This window comes from Manihot esculenta, chromosome 9, assembly GCF_001659605.2.
Source record: "Manihot esculenta cultivar AM560-2 chromosome 9, M.esculenta_v8, whole genome shotgun sequence".
Lineage (NCBI taxonomy): Eukaryota > Viridiplantae > Streptophyta > Magnoliopsida > Malpighiales > Euphorbiaceae > Manihot > Manihot esculenta.
The window spans coordinates 28,170,135-28,185,360 of record NC_035169.2 but is presented as its reverse complement, the minus strand read 5'-3'; positions in this window follow the sequence as shown (position 1 = coordinate 28,185,360).

Sequence of the window (15,226 nt, the reverse complement as noted above, 5' to 3'; positions counted from 1 at the left end):
CCCCTTGTGGAGGCAGTTTCGGCTGCCGAAGCCTGCCCCCGAAACTCAAGTTTCGTCTCTGTCTGGGAGGTTCGGCCGCCGAAAGTGCCGCCGAACCTGCATGACTTTCGGCTGCAGAGGGACTTTCGGCCGCCGAACCTGCCGCCGAAAGTGCCCTGTTTAGCCGTTTCTTGCATGATTTCATGTGATGTTTCAGGATGTTTTAGGGGGGTCTTTGGGGGGTATTTTGGAGTCATGTTCACGTATGTTTGGTGCCTCATTTGCGTCCACCTGTGTAGGTTCGGACCCGAGGAACCGAGACCCCCGATTGTGAGATAGTCGTTCAGAGTTCGTTGTTAAAGCTTCAGTTACCAGGTGAGTGGAACAACCCCTTAAGCTTTAAAGTAAAGGAATAAATGAATGAATCATAAAGCATTGCCCATGCATCATTATGCTATGCAATATTAGGTTGTATGCATTAGAATTCACGAATATGTTGCATTGCATACTTTGTTGTTGATGTGGATGAATGTTGAATGATCCATTAGCCCTTGTATGTCATGATAGCCTATGTGAGTCCAGGTGTGCCTGTTACGGCTCTACGCCCCTGGCACTATGACTGATTATGAAAGTCCGGGTGTGCCTGCTACGGCTCTACGCCCCCGGCATGTATAAGTAAGAAAGATTGGGGCTAAATGGTGACAAGTTCATCCTTGTTGTGAAATGTTTGTGTTATGGCGCATACATGAAAGCATGAATAAGAAAAGAAAGAAAAAGCTAAATGATAATAATAATAATAAAATGAATAATAATATACCTAAAAATGGAGGAATTAAAACAAATGTTTTTAGTTTCTGCTCACTGGGCTCTAGCAGCTCACCCCACTCCCTTTATCCCCAAAGTTGCAGGTACAGGATAGATCAAGAAGTCGGCTAGAGTGAAGTCAAGCCTTGCATGTTGTAATAGATAGTAGTGGACATGAATATGATGTAATGAGTAATCATGACTATGTACTGTAATGAATGTTTTGATGATGATGATACCCCATTGGAGTATTTGATGAGGACTCCAGTGTGGGGTTTATGTATGATTTTGTGCATGCACAGGTTTTGCTTGGATAAGAGAAAAGAAAAATTATTACAGATCATGTATATGTTGTTATGTATGGGATTCCACAGGTTTACAGGAGGTATGTAGGCTTGCTACGGGTCCCGGCGGCCTTAAGCCGATCTGGATCCTAGCGCCGGTAACGGGTCGGATTTCCGGGTCGTTACATGCTAGCTCTTTGAACGGATGAATTACTATGTGCTCCCAATCTGCAATCCCGAAAAATGATTACATAAAAAAAAACTTTTATCCCGTAATTCAAAGAAAGTCTTTTATTCGATTTTCTCAGTTATTTTTGTTTTTCCACACTTCTTTTTGTAAAAGAGTTGTATTCATAACCAACTATCACAATATCGCAGATACTAATATATCTATGTAATAAGTCCTTTTCAAAAGAAAATGAAAAATTCTTTATATATAACTGTAACGCCCCGGAAATCCGGACCGCTACCGGCGCTAGGATCCGGGTCGACTTAAGGCCGCCGGGACCCGTAGCAAGCCTGACATATAACCTGTAAACCTGTATAATCCCCTACATGATCAACAACATGCATAAAAATTAAAACTTTTCTTCATACATACTGTCATCAACTAACTCAACCTGTGCATACTCTGATCATATACATAACATAGTCCCTCTGTGGGATCTCATCAAGCCTTAAAGGCAAAACAACCTGTGTTGAGTTAGTTTACATAAACATCATAACATAAGATCATGTATATACAAAAGGGATTAACAATATATTATGGTCAAGCACAACTCTATCCTCAATGACTTCATTACATAACATCCTGAATATTTTTACATTTCGTCATAATACAATTGTCATGTCCACAAACTAACTATTACATACATATGAATTTTTCTTCTTGCCTTCTCTATCTATCCCGTACCTGCAAACCTGGGGGTTAGGGGAGAGGGGTGAGCTACAAAGCCCAGTGAGTAGAACTGTAAAAAGAATATTAAAACATGCTATCATGGAATGCGTCACTGCACAAATAAATCACACCACGGATGGACTGATTCAAAAATCCCTCAACTCCATGCCCGGCCCTATTATGGGCACCACAGGACTTCGTATTGCCCGGCCCTATTATGGGCACCACAGGACTTCGTATTGCCCGGCCCTATTATGGGCACCACAGGACTTCGTATATAGAAGGCTAATGAATCATCCTAATGTCCATCCACTATCATCTATCACAACAATACAATGCGGCATAGTCGTGAATTCTAATGCAAACAACCTATAATATGATCATGATGCATGAAGCATGATAAAAGCATTTCATTTCTTAATTTAAAAAGGTTAAGTTTAGTTCCACTCACCTCTGGCTGACTCTGACAAACTCTGTAGCAGCTGGCTCACTGCTGGGGTCCTTGGTTCCTCGGGTCCGAACCTACACAGGTGGACTCCAATGAGGGACCAAACACACATAAACATAACTCTAATATATTCCCCAAAAACCCCCTAAAACATCCTGAAAATATCACATAGAGATATGCATGAAGTGGCTGAACAGGGCACTTTCGGCGGCACCTTCGGCGGCCGAAAGTCCTGGACAGAGACGAAACTCAGGTAGGTTCGGCGGCACCTTCGGCGGCACCTTCGGCGGCCGAAAGTCCCAGACAGAGACGAAAGTCTCTTTTCGGGGGCAACTTCGGCAGCCGAAAGGCCTGCCTCCCCAGCCATGTTCGGCGGCCGAAAGTGCCTTCGGCTGCCGAACCTGGTTTCTGCCAAAGGGCAGAAACTTGGCTCCTTTGTGCATTTTCGCCTCCAAACTCATAAATCATGCATACTACTCAACCAAAACATGCATACAAGCTCCTAGGGGCCTCAAAACATCAAATACCCCAACTACAACACTTCAAACATACTCAAACATGCCACATTGCTCAAAAATCACATAAACCTAACATTTACTTAAAAACTCATACAACCCTATACATGCCATTCTACCCCATAAAATCACTTAAAACTTACTTAAAACATATAAGGAGCTTAAGATCGGCCCTTACCTCTTGAAGATCGAGAGGAAGACGACCTAAACTTGGAAATCCACGAAAAAGAGCTCCTGAGTTCCCAAAGCTCCAAAACTTGGTTTAAAAGCTCAAAACCTTCAATGCAAGCTTAAAACTCAAGAAAAATGAAAGAGATTTGGAAGAAGAACACAAGAGTTGCAAAGGGAAGGTCGGAAGCTTGCTGTGGCCGAAAATGGGAGAAAGCTCGCCCATTTCGGCTAAGTGCCCCATTTATAGGTGGCTGGCCAGACCACGTTCGGGGGCCGAATGTGCCTCCGCATCCATGCAATGTTCGGCGGCCGAACTTGACTTTCGGCGGCCGAACCTGGACTTCCCTAACTCATGCTTTCGGGGGCCTAACGTGCCTCCAAAACGCATGCATGTTCGGCGGCCGAACTTGACTTTCGGCGGTCGAACCTGGGTTTTCCTCCAATGCTATTTTCATGCAAAAACTCATTTAGTTTCATACTTTAAAACATTAAAATTCATGAAAACATTTTATAAAACATGTCTTTACCCTTCTAGAAGTTCCCGACATCCGAAATTCCACCGGACGGTAGGAATTCCGATACCGGAGTCTAGCCGGGTATTACATTCTCCCCCCCTTAAGAACATTCGTCCCCGAATGTTCCTCACTAGCACACATAGTATGGCAAAGAACATAACACACATACAAGGCACATAAACACGTAGGGATCTAACCTTAAAAGAGATGAGGGTACTGCTAGAGCATAGACTCCCGTGTCTCCCAAGTGCATTCCTCTAAATTGTGGTGGTTCCACAGGACTTTCACCATCGGGATTTCCTTGTTTCTTAACTTTCTGATCTGGGTGTCTATGATCCGTACTGGCTGTTCAACATAGGTGAGATCCTCTTGGACCTCCACATCAGGCTCATTAAGAACCTTGCTCGGATCTGACACAAACTTCCTCAACATTGAAACATGGAAAACCGGATGGATTCTTTCCATCGAAGCAGGTAAATCCAGCTTGTACGATACATTTCCAATCTTTTGCAAGATTTCAAAGGGTCCGATGTATCGTGGGGCTAGTTTACCTTTCTTCCCGAAGCGAACCACTCCCTTCATTGGAGACACCTTAAGCAATACCAGATCCCCCTCCTGAAACTCTAACTGTCTCCTGCGGACGTCTGCATAGCTCTTCTGTCTGCTTGCAGCAGTCTTGATTCTTTCTCTGATTATGGGTACCACCCTGCTGGTGATCTCTACTAACTCAGGCCCTGCCAAGGCCTTTTCTCCAACTTCCTCCCAGCAAACAGGTGACCTGCACTTCCTTCCATATAAAGCTTCATATGGGGCCATCCCGATGCTAGCATGATGACTGTTATTGTAGGCAAACTCCACCAGAGGTAGATGCTGCCTCCAAGAACCGCCAAAGTCCAGCACACACATTCTGAGCATATCTTCTATGGTTTGGATGGTCCTCTCTGACTGTCCGTCTGTCTGTGGATGGAAGGCCGTGCTGAAATCCAACCTAGTACCCATAGCATTTTGCAGACTCCGCCAAAATCTGGAGGTGAACTGGGGCCCTCTATCTGACACTATAGAAACAGGAACCCCATGCAGTCTGACTATCTCATCCACATATACCTGCGCCAACTTGTCCACAGAATAGCCACTCCTGACAGGGATGAAGTGAGCAGATTTGGTGAGTCTGTCCACAATCACCCATATGGAGTCCACTCTGTTGGACGCCGCCGGTAACCCCACTACAAAGTCCATAGCTATATTCTCCCATTTCCATTCTGGGATAGGTAGCGGGTTAAGCATTCCAGCTGGCTTCTGATGTTCCAGCTTCACCCTCTGACATACTTCGCAGGCGGACACAAACTGTGCCACTTCTTTCTTCATAGCTGGCCACCAATAAACCTTCTTTAGATCTTGATACATCTTGGTGGCTCCGGGGTGAACGTTGTATCTTGCATTATGAGCCTCTCTCATAATGTCTCCTTTTAGCCCAATGTCATCTGGTACACATAGTCTGCTCCCATAGCAGAGGATCCCCTTACTGTCGAATCTGAACTCACTGTTATTGCCTGACTGAACAGTCCTGGCAATCTTTACTAACTCCGGGTCCTCATGTTGTTTCTGAGCCACCTGCTCCAGAAACACGGGTGCCACTCTCATCTGGGCCACCAGGGCACCTGTACCAGACAACTCCATCTGTAAACCTTCCTCAATAAGCTTGTAGAACTCCTTCACCACTGGTCTCCTCTCTGCCGCGATGTGGGATAGACTGCCTAGTGACTTCCGGCTTAGGGCGTCTGCCACGACATTCGCCTTACCCGGATGGTACTGAATCTTGCAATCATAGTCACTCAGCAGCTCTACCCACCTCCTCTGCCTCAAATTCAGATCCCTCTGACTCAAGATGTACTGTAGGCTCTTATGATCTGTAAAGATCTCACATTTTACCCCATAGAGGTAGTGCCTCCACATCTTGAGTGCAAAGATTACTGCTGCCATCTCAAGGTCATGTGTGGGGTAATTCAACTCATGCCTCTTCAGCTGCCTAGAAGCATAAGCAATCACCCTCTCATTCTGCATAAGCACACAACCCAGTCCCACACGGGACGCATCACAAAAGACTGTAAAGTCCTCTCCACTAGATGGCAGAGCTAAAACTGGTGCTGAAGTCAACCTCTTCTTAAGCTCTTCAAAACTCTCTTCGCACTGGTCGGTCCACAGAAACTTCTGATTCTTCCTGGTTAGTCTGGTCAGAGGAGCTGCTATCTTTGAGAAGTCCTGAACGAACCTCCTGTAGTAACCTACCAAACCCAAGAAACTCCTGATCTCCGTCACTGAGGTGGGTCTAGGCCAGTTAGCCACAGTTTCTGTCTTCTTGGGATCTACCTCAATACCATTCTCTGACACTACATGCCCCAAGAACGAAATGCTCCTCAGCCAGAACTCACATTTAGAGAACTTGGCATACAAGCCATGTTCCCTCAAAGTCTGCAAGACCAACCGCAGATGATGGGCATGCTCCTCTGCATTCCTAGAATACACTAAGATATCATCTATGAAGACAATAACAAAGTGATCCAGGTACTGGCTAAACACTCTGTTCATGAGATCCATGAATGCTGCAGGGGCGTTAGTTAACCCGAACGGCATCACAAGGAACTCAAAATGCCCATATCTGGTCCTGAAAGCCGTCTTTGGCACATCCTCTTCCCTTATCCTTAGCTGATGGTACCCCGATCTTAGATCTATTTTGGAGAAACAACCCGCTCCTGCTAGCTGGTCGAATAGATCATCGATCCTTGGCAGAGGGTACCTATTCTTGGTAGTGACTTTGTTCAACTGCCTGTAGTCGATACAAAGTCTAAGGGATCCATCCTTCTTCCTCACAAACAAGACCGGAGCACCCCAAGGTGAGGTACTCTGTCGGATGAAACCCTTTTCTACCAGCTCTTGCAACTGCTCTTTCAACTCCTTTAACTCGGCTGGAGCCATCCTGTAGGGAGGGATAGAGATCGGTCTAGCTCCAGGTACCAACTCTATCTCGAACTCTATCTCCCTAGCAGGTGGTAAACCTGGAAGCTCATCAGGAAAGACATCCTGAAACTCTCTGACAACTGGCACCGAGGCCGGCTCCCTGACCTGACTGTCTAGCTCTCTCACGTGAGCTAAGTACCCCTAACATCCCTTCCTAAGCAACCTACGAGCCTGAAGGGCTGATATCAGACCTCTAGGTGTGCCCCTCTTGTCTCCTCTGAAGACGACCTCTGACTCGTCCTGATCTCTGAACCTGACTACCTTGTCCCTGCAGTCCAAGGTAGCACCATAGGTAGATAGCTAATCCATCCCTAGAATGACGTCAAAGTCTGCCAAATCTAGAACCACAAGGTCGGCGGAGAGGCATCTTCCCTCAATAAAAACTGGACTGTACTGGCAGACTGACACTGCCACTGACGGGTCACACTTGGGTCCACTGACCCATAGGGGACACTCTAACCCAGAGACTATCAGACCTAACCTCTCAACGGCTCTCGGAGCAATAAATGAATGAGATGCACCCGGGTCCATTAATGCATACACATCAGAACACCCAATGACGAGATTACCTGACACCACGGTGTTGGATGTGTTAGCCTCCTGCTGTGTCATGGTGAAGATCCTGGCTGGAGCTGATGGACCTTCACCTCGGGAACCAGAAGAAGAGGCTGCCCCTCTCCCTCTACCTCTGCCACTGCCCTGAGTTGTGGCTGGAACTGCTGGCTGTGCCACACTACCAGAAGCTGTCTGCTGGGGCTGGCCCATAAAAGGCGCTCTAGGACAATCCCGAGCTATGTGTCCCTCCTGTCCACATCTGAAACATGCATTAGTCCCAGCTCGACACACTCCCCTGTGCGGTCTTCCACATCTCTGGCATTCTGTACCATCTGAGCCTGAGCTCGAGCCACCGCCAAATCCCAGACCGGATTTCAACTTGTTCCAAAACTTATTCTTCTTCGGCTTCTTGGTGGTGTTATCCCACCTCTTCTTACCTGAGCTCTGAGAAGAGAAACCTGGTCCTCCTCTGCTTGGGGTCTTAACCCCTGAAGACTGGGTCACTGACTGCTTCACTGACCCCTCAACTATAGCACTTGCCTCCATTCTTCGAGCCATATCTACCACAGTGTGGAAACTTTCTCTCTCAGCTGACTGAACCAACGAGGAGTACCTGGAATGCAGCTTCATAACATATTTCTTGGCTTTCTTCGTATCTGAATCTAGAGCTTGCCCTGAAAAAGGCAATAGCTCCAAGAATTTATCTGTGAACTCCTCTACACCCATGTGCTCTGACTGCCTCAGTTGTTCAAACTCAATCATCTTCAGTTCTCTAGAACTGTCTGGAAAAGCCCATCCAGCGAACTCATTCGCAAATTCTTCCCATGTCATCCCTTCTAGTCTTGGGTCCACATAACACTTGAACCATTCCCGTGCCTTCTTGCACTTTAAAGTGAACCCTGCCATCTGAATGGCCCTGCTGTCGCTTGCCCCTAGCTCATCAGTTATTGTTTTCACCACTCTCAGATACTCAAAGGGGTCATCCCCTGACTTGTATTTGGGAGCATCTAGCTTAAGGTAGTCTGTCATCTTTACCTTGCTCCCATCGACTGAGCTAGGCCTAGGAGGTTGAGTAACTGGGGCTGCTGGTTCTGTAGGTGGTGGAGGTGGAGGTGCAGCATTCCCCGAGGTGGGGTTTGCCGGGTTTGGATAGAAGGGTGAGGGTGGATAAGCTGGGTACTGTGTATAGGGTGGATAGAAAGGTGGATAAGGCATGTAGGTAGGGTAGGGGTTAAAACTGGAGTAATCCGATGTGCCTCCCATCGGATACCCTGAACCCTGTGGGAAGGGTGGATAATGGGGTGGAAAACCATACCCCGAGGCCTGGACGCCTCCCTGAGACTCCCCTGTCCCTTCTTCCTGCATGCTCACATCCAGGTTCCCATCCCTCCTCTGATCCTCTTCCATAACCTCCCTCACATCCGAAGAACTTCCTCCTCTATCAGTCCCCCTTCTGCTGGCATCAAAAGACCTTCTAGGGTCCCTTGACACTCTATCTCTGTTGGCTCTACAAGACATTGCCCTAGGCAATGTAGGAGGACGGGCGCTCGTGCCCTCATCCTCAGGTGGCACTCCAGTCAATCGCGCAGATCGACGAGTTCCTCTCATCCTATTTTCTGAAAAAAACAGCTCATAACAAGTAAACATTAGCATCATATGGTTCATGTGGGCACACATGAACCCTCATCACATACATCACATAGCATAGCATATCATTAATGCACATGCATAAAGTCATGGCATTTCACATCATCATGCAAGACAGGACTCCACATCCTATCCTAGTGGACATGACCTTCCTATTGTGCTTGACCTTCTATAACATCTATGAGCCCGACACTCTAGGTCCGACCATATGAACCTAGGGCTCTGATACCATTCTGTAACGCCCCGGAAATCCGGACCGCTACCGGCGCTAGGATCCGGGTCGACTTAAGGCCACCGGGACCCGTAGCAAGCCTGACATATAACCTGTAAACCTGTATAATCCCCTACATGATCAACAACATGCATAAAAATTAAAACTTTTCTTCATACATACTGTCATCAACTAACTCAACCTGTGCATACTCTGATCATATACATAACATAGTCCCTCTGTGGGATCTCATCAAGCCTTAAAGGCAAAACAACCTGTGTTGAGTTAGTTTACATAAACATCATAACATAAGATCATGTATATACAAAAGGGATTAACAATATATTATGGTCAAGCACAACTCTATCCTCAATGACTTCATTACATAACATCCTGAATATTTTTACATTTCATCATAATACAATTGTCATGTCCACAAACTAACTATTACATACATATGACTTTTTCTTCTTGCCTTCTCTATCTATCCCGTACCTGCAAACCTGGGGGTTAGGGGAGAGGGGTGAGCTACAAAGCCCAGTGAGTAGAACTGTAAAAAGAATATTAAAACATGCTATCATGGAATGCGTCACTGCACAAATAAATCACACCACGGATGGACTGATTCAAAAATCCCTCAACTCCATGCCCGGCCCTATTATGGGCACCACAGGACTTCGTATTGCCCGGCCCTATTATGGGCACCACAGGACTTCGTATATAGAAGGCTAATGAATCATCCTAATGTCCATCCACTATCATCTATCACAACAATACAATGCGGCATAGTTGTGAATTCTAATGCAAACAACCTATAATATGATCATGATGCATGAAGCATGATAAAAGCATTTCATTTCTTAATTTAAAAAGGTTAAGTTTAGTTCCACTCACCTCTGGCTGACTCTGACAAACTCTGTAGCAGCTGGCTCACTGCTGGGGTCCTTGGTTCCTCGGGTCCGAACCTACACAGGTGGACTCCAATGAGGGACCAAACACACATAAACATAACTCTAATATATTCCCCAAAAACCCCCTAAAACATCCTGAAAATATCACATAGAGATATGCATGAAGTGGCTGAACAGGGCACTTTCGGCGGCACCTTCGGCGGCCGAAAGTCCTGGACAGAGACGAAACTCAGGTAGGTTCGGCGGCACCTTCGGCGGTCGAAAGTCCCAGACAGAGATGAAAGTCTCTTTTCGGGGGCAACTTCGGCAGCCGAAAGGCCTGCCTCCCCAGCCATGTTCGGCGGCCGAAAGTGCCTTCGGCTGCCGAACCTGGTTTCTGCCAAAGGGCAGAAACTTGGCTCCTTTGTGCATTTTCGCCTCCAAACTCATAAATCATGCATACTACTCAACCAAAACATGCATACAAGCTCCTAGGGGCCTCAAAACATCAAATACCCCAACTACAACACTTCAAACATACTCAAACATGCCACATTGCTCAAAAATCACATAAACCTAACATTTACTAAAAAACTCATACAACCCTATACATGCCATTCTACCCCATAAAATCACTTAAAACTTACTTAAAACATATAAGGAGCTTAAGATCGGCCCTTACCTCTTGAAGATCGAGAGGAAGACGACCTAAACTTGGAAATCCATGAAAAAGAGCTCCTGAGTTCCCAAAGCTCCAAAACTTGGTTTAAAAGCTCAAAACCTTCAATGCAAGCTTAAAACTCAAGAAAAATGAAAGAGATTTGGAAGAAGAACACAAGAGTTGCAAAGGGAAGGTCGGAAGCTTGCTGTGGCCGAAAATGGGAGAAAGCTCGCCCATTTCGGCTAAGTGCCCCATTTATAGGTGGCTGGCCAGACCACGTTCGGGGGCCGAATGTGCCTCCGCATCCATGCAATGTTCGGCGGCCGAACTTGACTTTCGGCGGCCGAACCTGGACTTCCCTAACTCATGCTTTCGGGGGCCTAACGTGCCTCCAAAACGCATGCATGTTCGGCGGCCGAACTTGACTTTCGGCGGCCGAACCTGGGTTTTCCTCCAATGCTATTTTCATGCAAAAACTCATTTAGTTTCATACTTTAAAACATTAAAATTCATGAAAACATTTTATAAAACATGTCTTTACCCTTCTAGAAGTTCCCGACATCCGAAATTCCACCGGACGGTAGGAATTCCGATACCGGAGTCTAGCCGGGTATTACAATAACAGTTACAAATAGACTACAAATCTTTTAAATATTATTATCTTATAATAACAAATAATTAATATTAATAATAATAATATCTTTATTATTATTAATTATACTAGCGAGCTCTTAACCCAATAATATGACATAGCATATCAATGACGTTCTTTTGTGTGTGACCCAATAGACTCATATTAATTGGCAATAGATCCAGTCCCACAAGGCCTATAAATCATAATTGGTCTCCAGCAAGACATTATGATTATCCAATTAATATGAGGATCGATAAAACCTAATAAACAGAACATGTATTAATACATTTGTCACTCGATATCTAGTTTGAACATAATTCATGATCAATGTCAAACTTATAATGTTCAAACTTGTGATTTCTCAATATCTAAATAGACTGATAAAACTAAATGATATTGATCACATTATCAATTCATTTGAGCATGACCATGCATTTCTCAATCTCACTTATCGAGGGGCTTAAAAGATATCTCTCTCAAAGAGATAAATAAATTCTATCTTGATTGTTCAATATCCTTTACATAATTTCTATTATGTTCAATCATAACCTTTATGATTATTCGATTAAAGACAATTTTTGGTTATGTCAAAACATAACAATCCTTATGTTGAAAATTATGATAATCTTAAGTTAAATGGTTAAAACATAACTATCTTGAGATTCACTTATGACAATAACCCATGTAGTAATCTCAATGTGGGTCCATCCAATACTTTGTTCTCTAACAAGTATATATTATTATTGATTTACATCAACATACACATAATCATCTCATGATTATCAATCAATAATTATACTAGTCATATTTTATTATTATCATCATAATAATAAGTAACCAGGGATGTTAATCATTATTATGTAACATGCAAACAAATAATAATGATAATAAAACCTCTTTTATTAATAAACAAAATGACATACAAAAAAGTCCAAGATAATGGTCTAAGGCAAATACACTAGCAACAGCAATCTCAAAACAATATGGAGATCAAAAGGAACCCCCTAGGAGTGTCAATGAGGTAAGTACATCTTCCTTGGCCTAGTAGATTGTTGATTTAACATCTGTTCTATGGAGTTTGATTGTAGGTCAAGCTCAACAATATCAACAAGCTCAGTAAGTAAGATCCTATGGGATCTGTGCACGGTAGAATACCCAACTGACATGTGTCCTTCTCTTTAAGAAGATGAGCAGCAAGTCAATGCAATTGGGGGATTTAATAGCCAAAGAAAATGTGATCCATACTCCAACACCTATAATCCAGGTTGGAGAGATCATCCCAACTTCTGCTATCAAGGACCAATAATTTTTAGAATTTTCAGCCCCATTACCCTTAACAAGCACCTCCTCAAAAGCAAGATATACCTCTTGAAGATATTGTTAAGTCTCTTGTTAATTCTATGCAAAATTTGGAACAACAGATAAGCCAAGTAGCCACATTGGTGAGTAGGTTGGAGTCACAAGGAAAATTGCCTTCACAAACAGTGGTTAACCCAAAATAGAATATCAGCGCTATTACCTTGAGAAGCAAGAAAGTACTATAGAATGACAGATTTGAGTTGCGATTTGCCCAAACCTCTGGACAAATTAACAGGAAAGTACTGTAGAATGATAGATTTGAGTAGATATTTGCCCAAACCTCTAGGCAAACCACTGAGAAGAAGCTGCAGAAAATTCATGAACAACGAAAAGAGGATAAGGCAACCAAGAATACACAGCAAGTTCAAATTCAAAGTTCCTCCACTGATAGAACATATTTTAGTCCTTTTTATCTTGATATTAATGATGATTATTTACATGATTTCTGCTTAATTTAGTGTTCTTGGCATTGTTTTGCAGAAAATGGTGTAAAAGGACACTTTGGAGAAAATGCCCCTAAAACTGCCTTATTTGGAGCAAAGAGAGCAAGCCTGCCAAGTTGAAATCAAGTCAAGCTAAATATGGAAAGTTCTAAATAAGGAAAGTGGCAAAGAAGGAAAGAACATTCAGCCAAAGTAATTTGAAATTCAAATTTCAAATCACCAAGTTGCCTTTTCCTTATTCTAGAAGCCACATCTCAAGCTGCCATAATTGAAGAGCCAAAGAAGGAAAGTATTTTGAAATTCAAATCTCCAAGATTCATATTCAGATATTGGATTTCAAGATCCATCTTGCTAAGGAAGCCAAATCTTGAAGATCACATGTTTTCCACTTCATGCCATGCACATTCAAATTTCAAAAGGAGGGTCCACCTTCCTCTTTAGTGAATGGGCAGCCTCTAAAAACGTGGGCAGCCTCTTGGACACACCTTGGGCAGTATTTTGAAGACCTTGGACAGTAATTAAAAGACCAAAGAGCCCCCCACTTGCAATTCAAGACATGCTCTACATTTTTCCCTTCACACATGCACATAGAAGGCACATGTTGGACCAAGGGCACTTTGGGCAGCCTCTAAAAGACTCATGGACTGCCATGAAACCCTAGGCAGCCTCCCAAAATATATTTAAAGCCTTCAAGAAGCCTAGAAGAGGCAGAATTCAACTCCCAAAATTCGGCCAAGCAAGGGCAGCCACACTCCAAGGCTTTTCCATCAAATCGGTTCCTCTTTCTTCTTCTTTTCTTTAATTTTCTGTTTTGGTTCAGCCATGAGTGGCTGAAACCCTTATTCTAGTTGAGGCTTGGTTGAAACTAAGGTTGTTTTATGGATTGTGAGATCTGATAATAAACTATTGTCTTTGATTTTATTCAATATTCATGCAATTGATGCTTTAATTCCATGATTGCTTTGTGGTTTTGATCAAATTGGCCACTTGATTCTTTATTGCAAGGTAATTGATTGTTAGTTGGGATTATTTTTAGTCCGTAATTGCTGGAAATATTCTGACCTAAGAACACTTGGTGTAAAAAACCAAGAAATTGCATGATCTAACAACATCTCATGCGTTTGAGTAGTTAGGATTGAATCTCTCTCATTCTTTATGCAATTGACAATTGTTTGATGCCTAAGACCCAAAGACGTTCCTTGGCAATTTGTTAATTAGTAATTAATTAGAGGACGTTCCCTAATTGATTTAATCATAAGGAGGGACATGGTGGTGAGAAGCGTCTTCCACCCCCATAACCAATCTATTGAATCAATCAAGATAGTCTAAGTTTCAATGATCAATCCAAACAACCAAAGTGGATCCATATCTTCAACTAGACTTTTCTCATATTGATTTCCTCTTTTATTTTAATTAGTTGCTGGTTTAATTACTTTTGGTGTGATTTAATTGCTTTCAAGTAGTTGTTAGTCAAATCAATCTCAAAATCCTCCTTTTTTACTTTTATTGCACTTTACTTCTATTCCGCTTTCAGTTACATGCTTTCAATTGTGCTTTCAGTTTAGTATCTTGGTCTTGTTGAGAAAAATAGATTAGTAATCAATTCTCTTTAGATTCGATCCTTTACCACTATCTGCAGTTGTAAAAATTATTGATAACCGGAAAGGTTATTTTTGATCGGCTTCGACAACCGCGATCATCCACCATTTCCAGAAAGGTTAGCCAATAACAAAAGGGAAAAAGAAGAAAAGGAAATTCTTGAAACTTTTTGCAAAGTTGAGTTAAACATTCCTTGATGTTATTAAGCAAATGCCTAAATATGCAAAATTTTTGAAAGAGTTCTGTACAAAAAGAAAAAGCTATCCGAGAATGAAAGCGTAAGTTTCGAAAAAAATGTTTATGCAGTTATTCAAAGGAAATTGCCTCCTAAATGCAATGATAGAGGTATGTTTTCTATTTCTTGCACCATTGGTAATCTTAGATTTAAAAAGACTATGTGTAATCTTGGAGCCTCAATTAACGTCATGCCTTTATCTATTTATAATTTATTGAATGCTGATCCCGAGAATGAAAGGGTAAGTGTGGGGAAAAATGTTTCTGCAGTTATTGAAAGAAATTTTCCTCCTAAATGCAATGTAGAGGTATGTTTTCTATTTCTTGCACCATTTGTAATATTGGATTTAAAAAAGTTATGTGT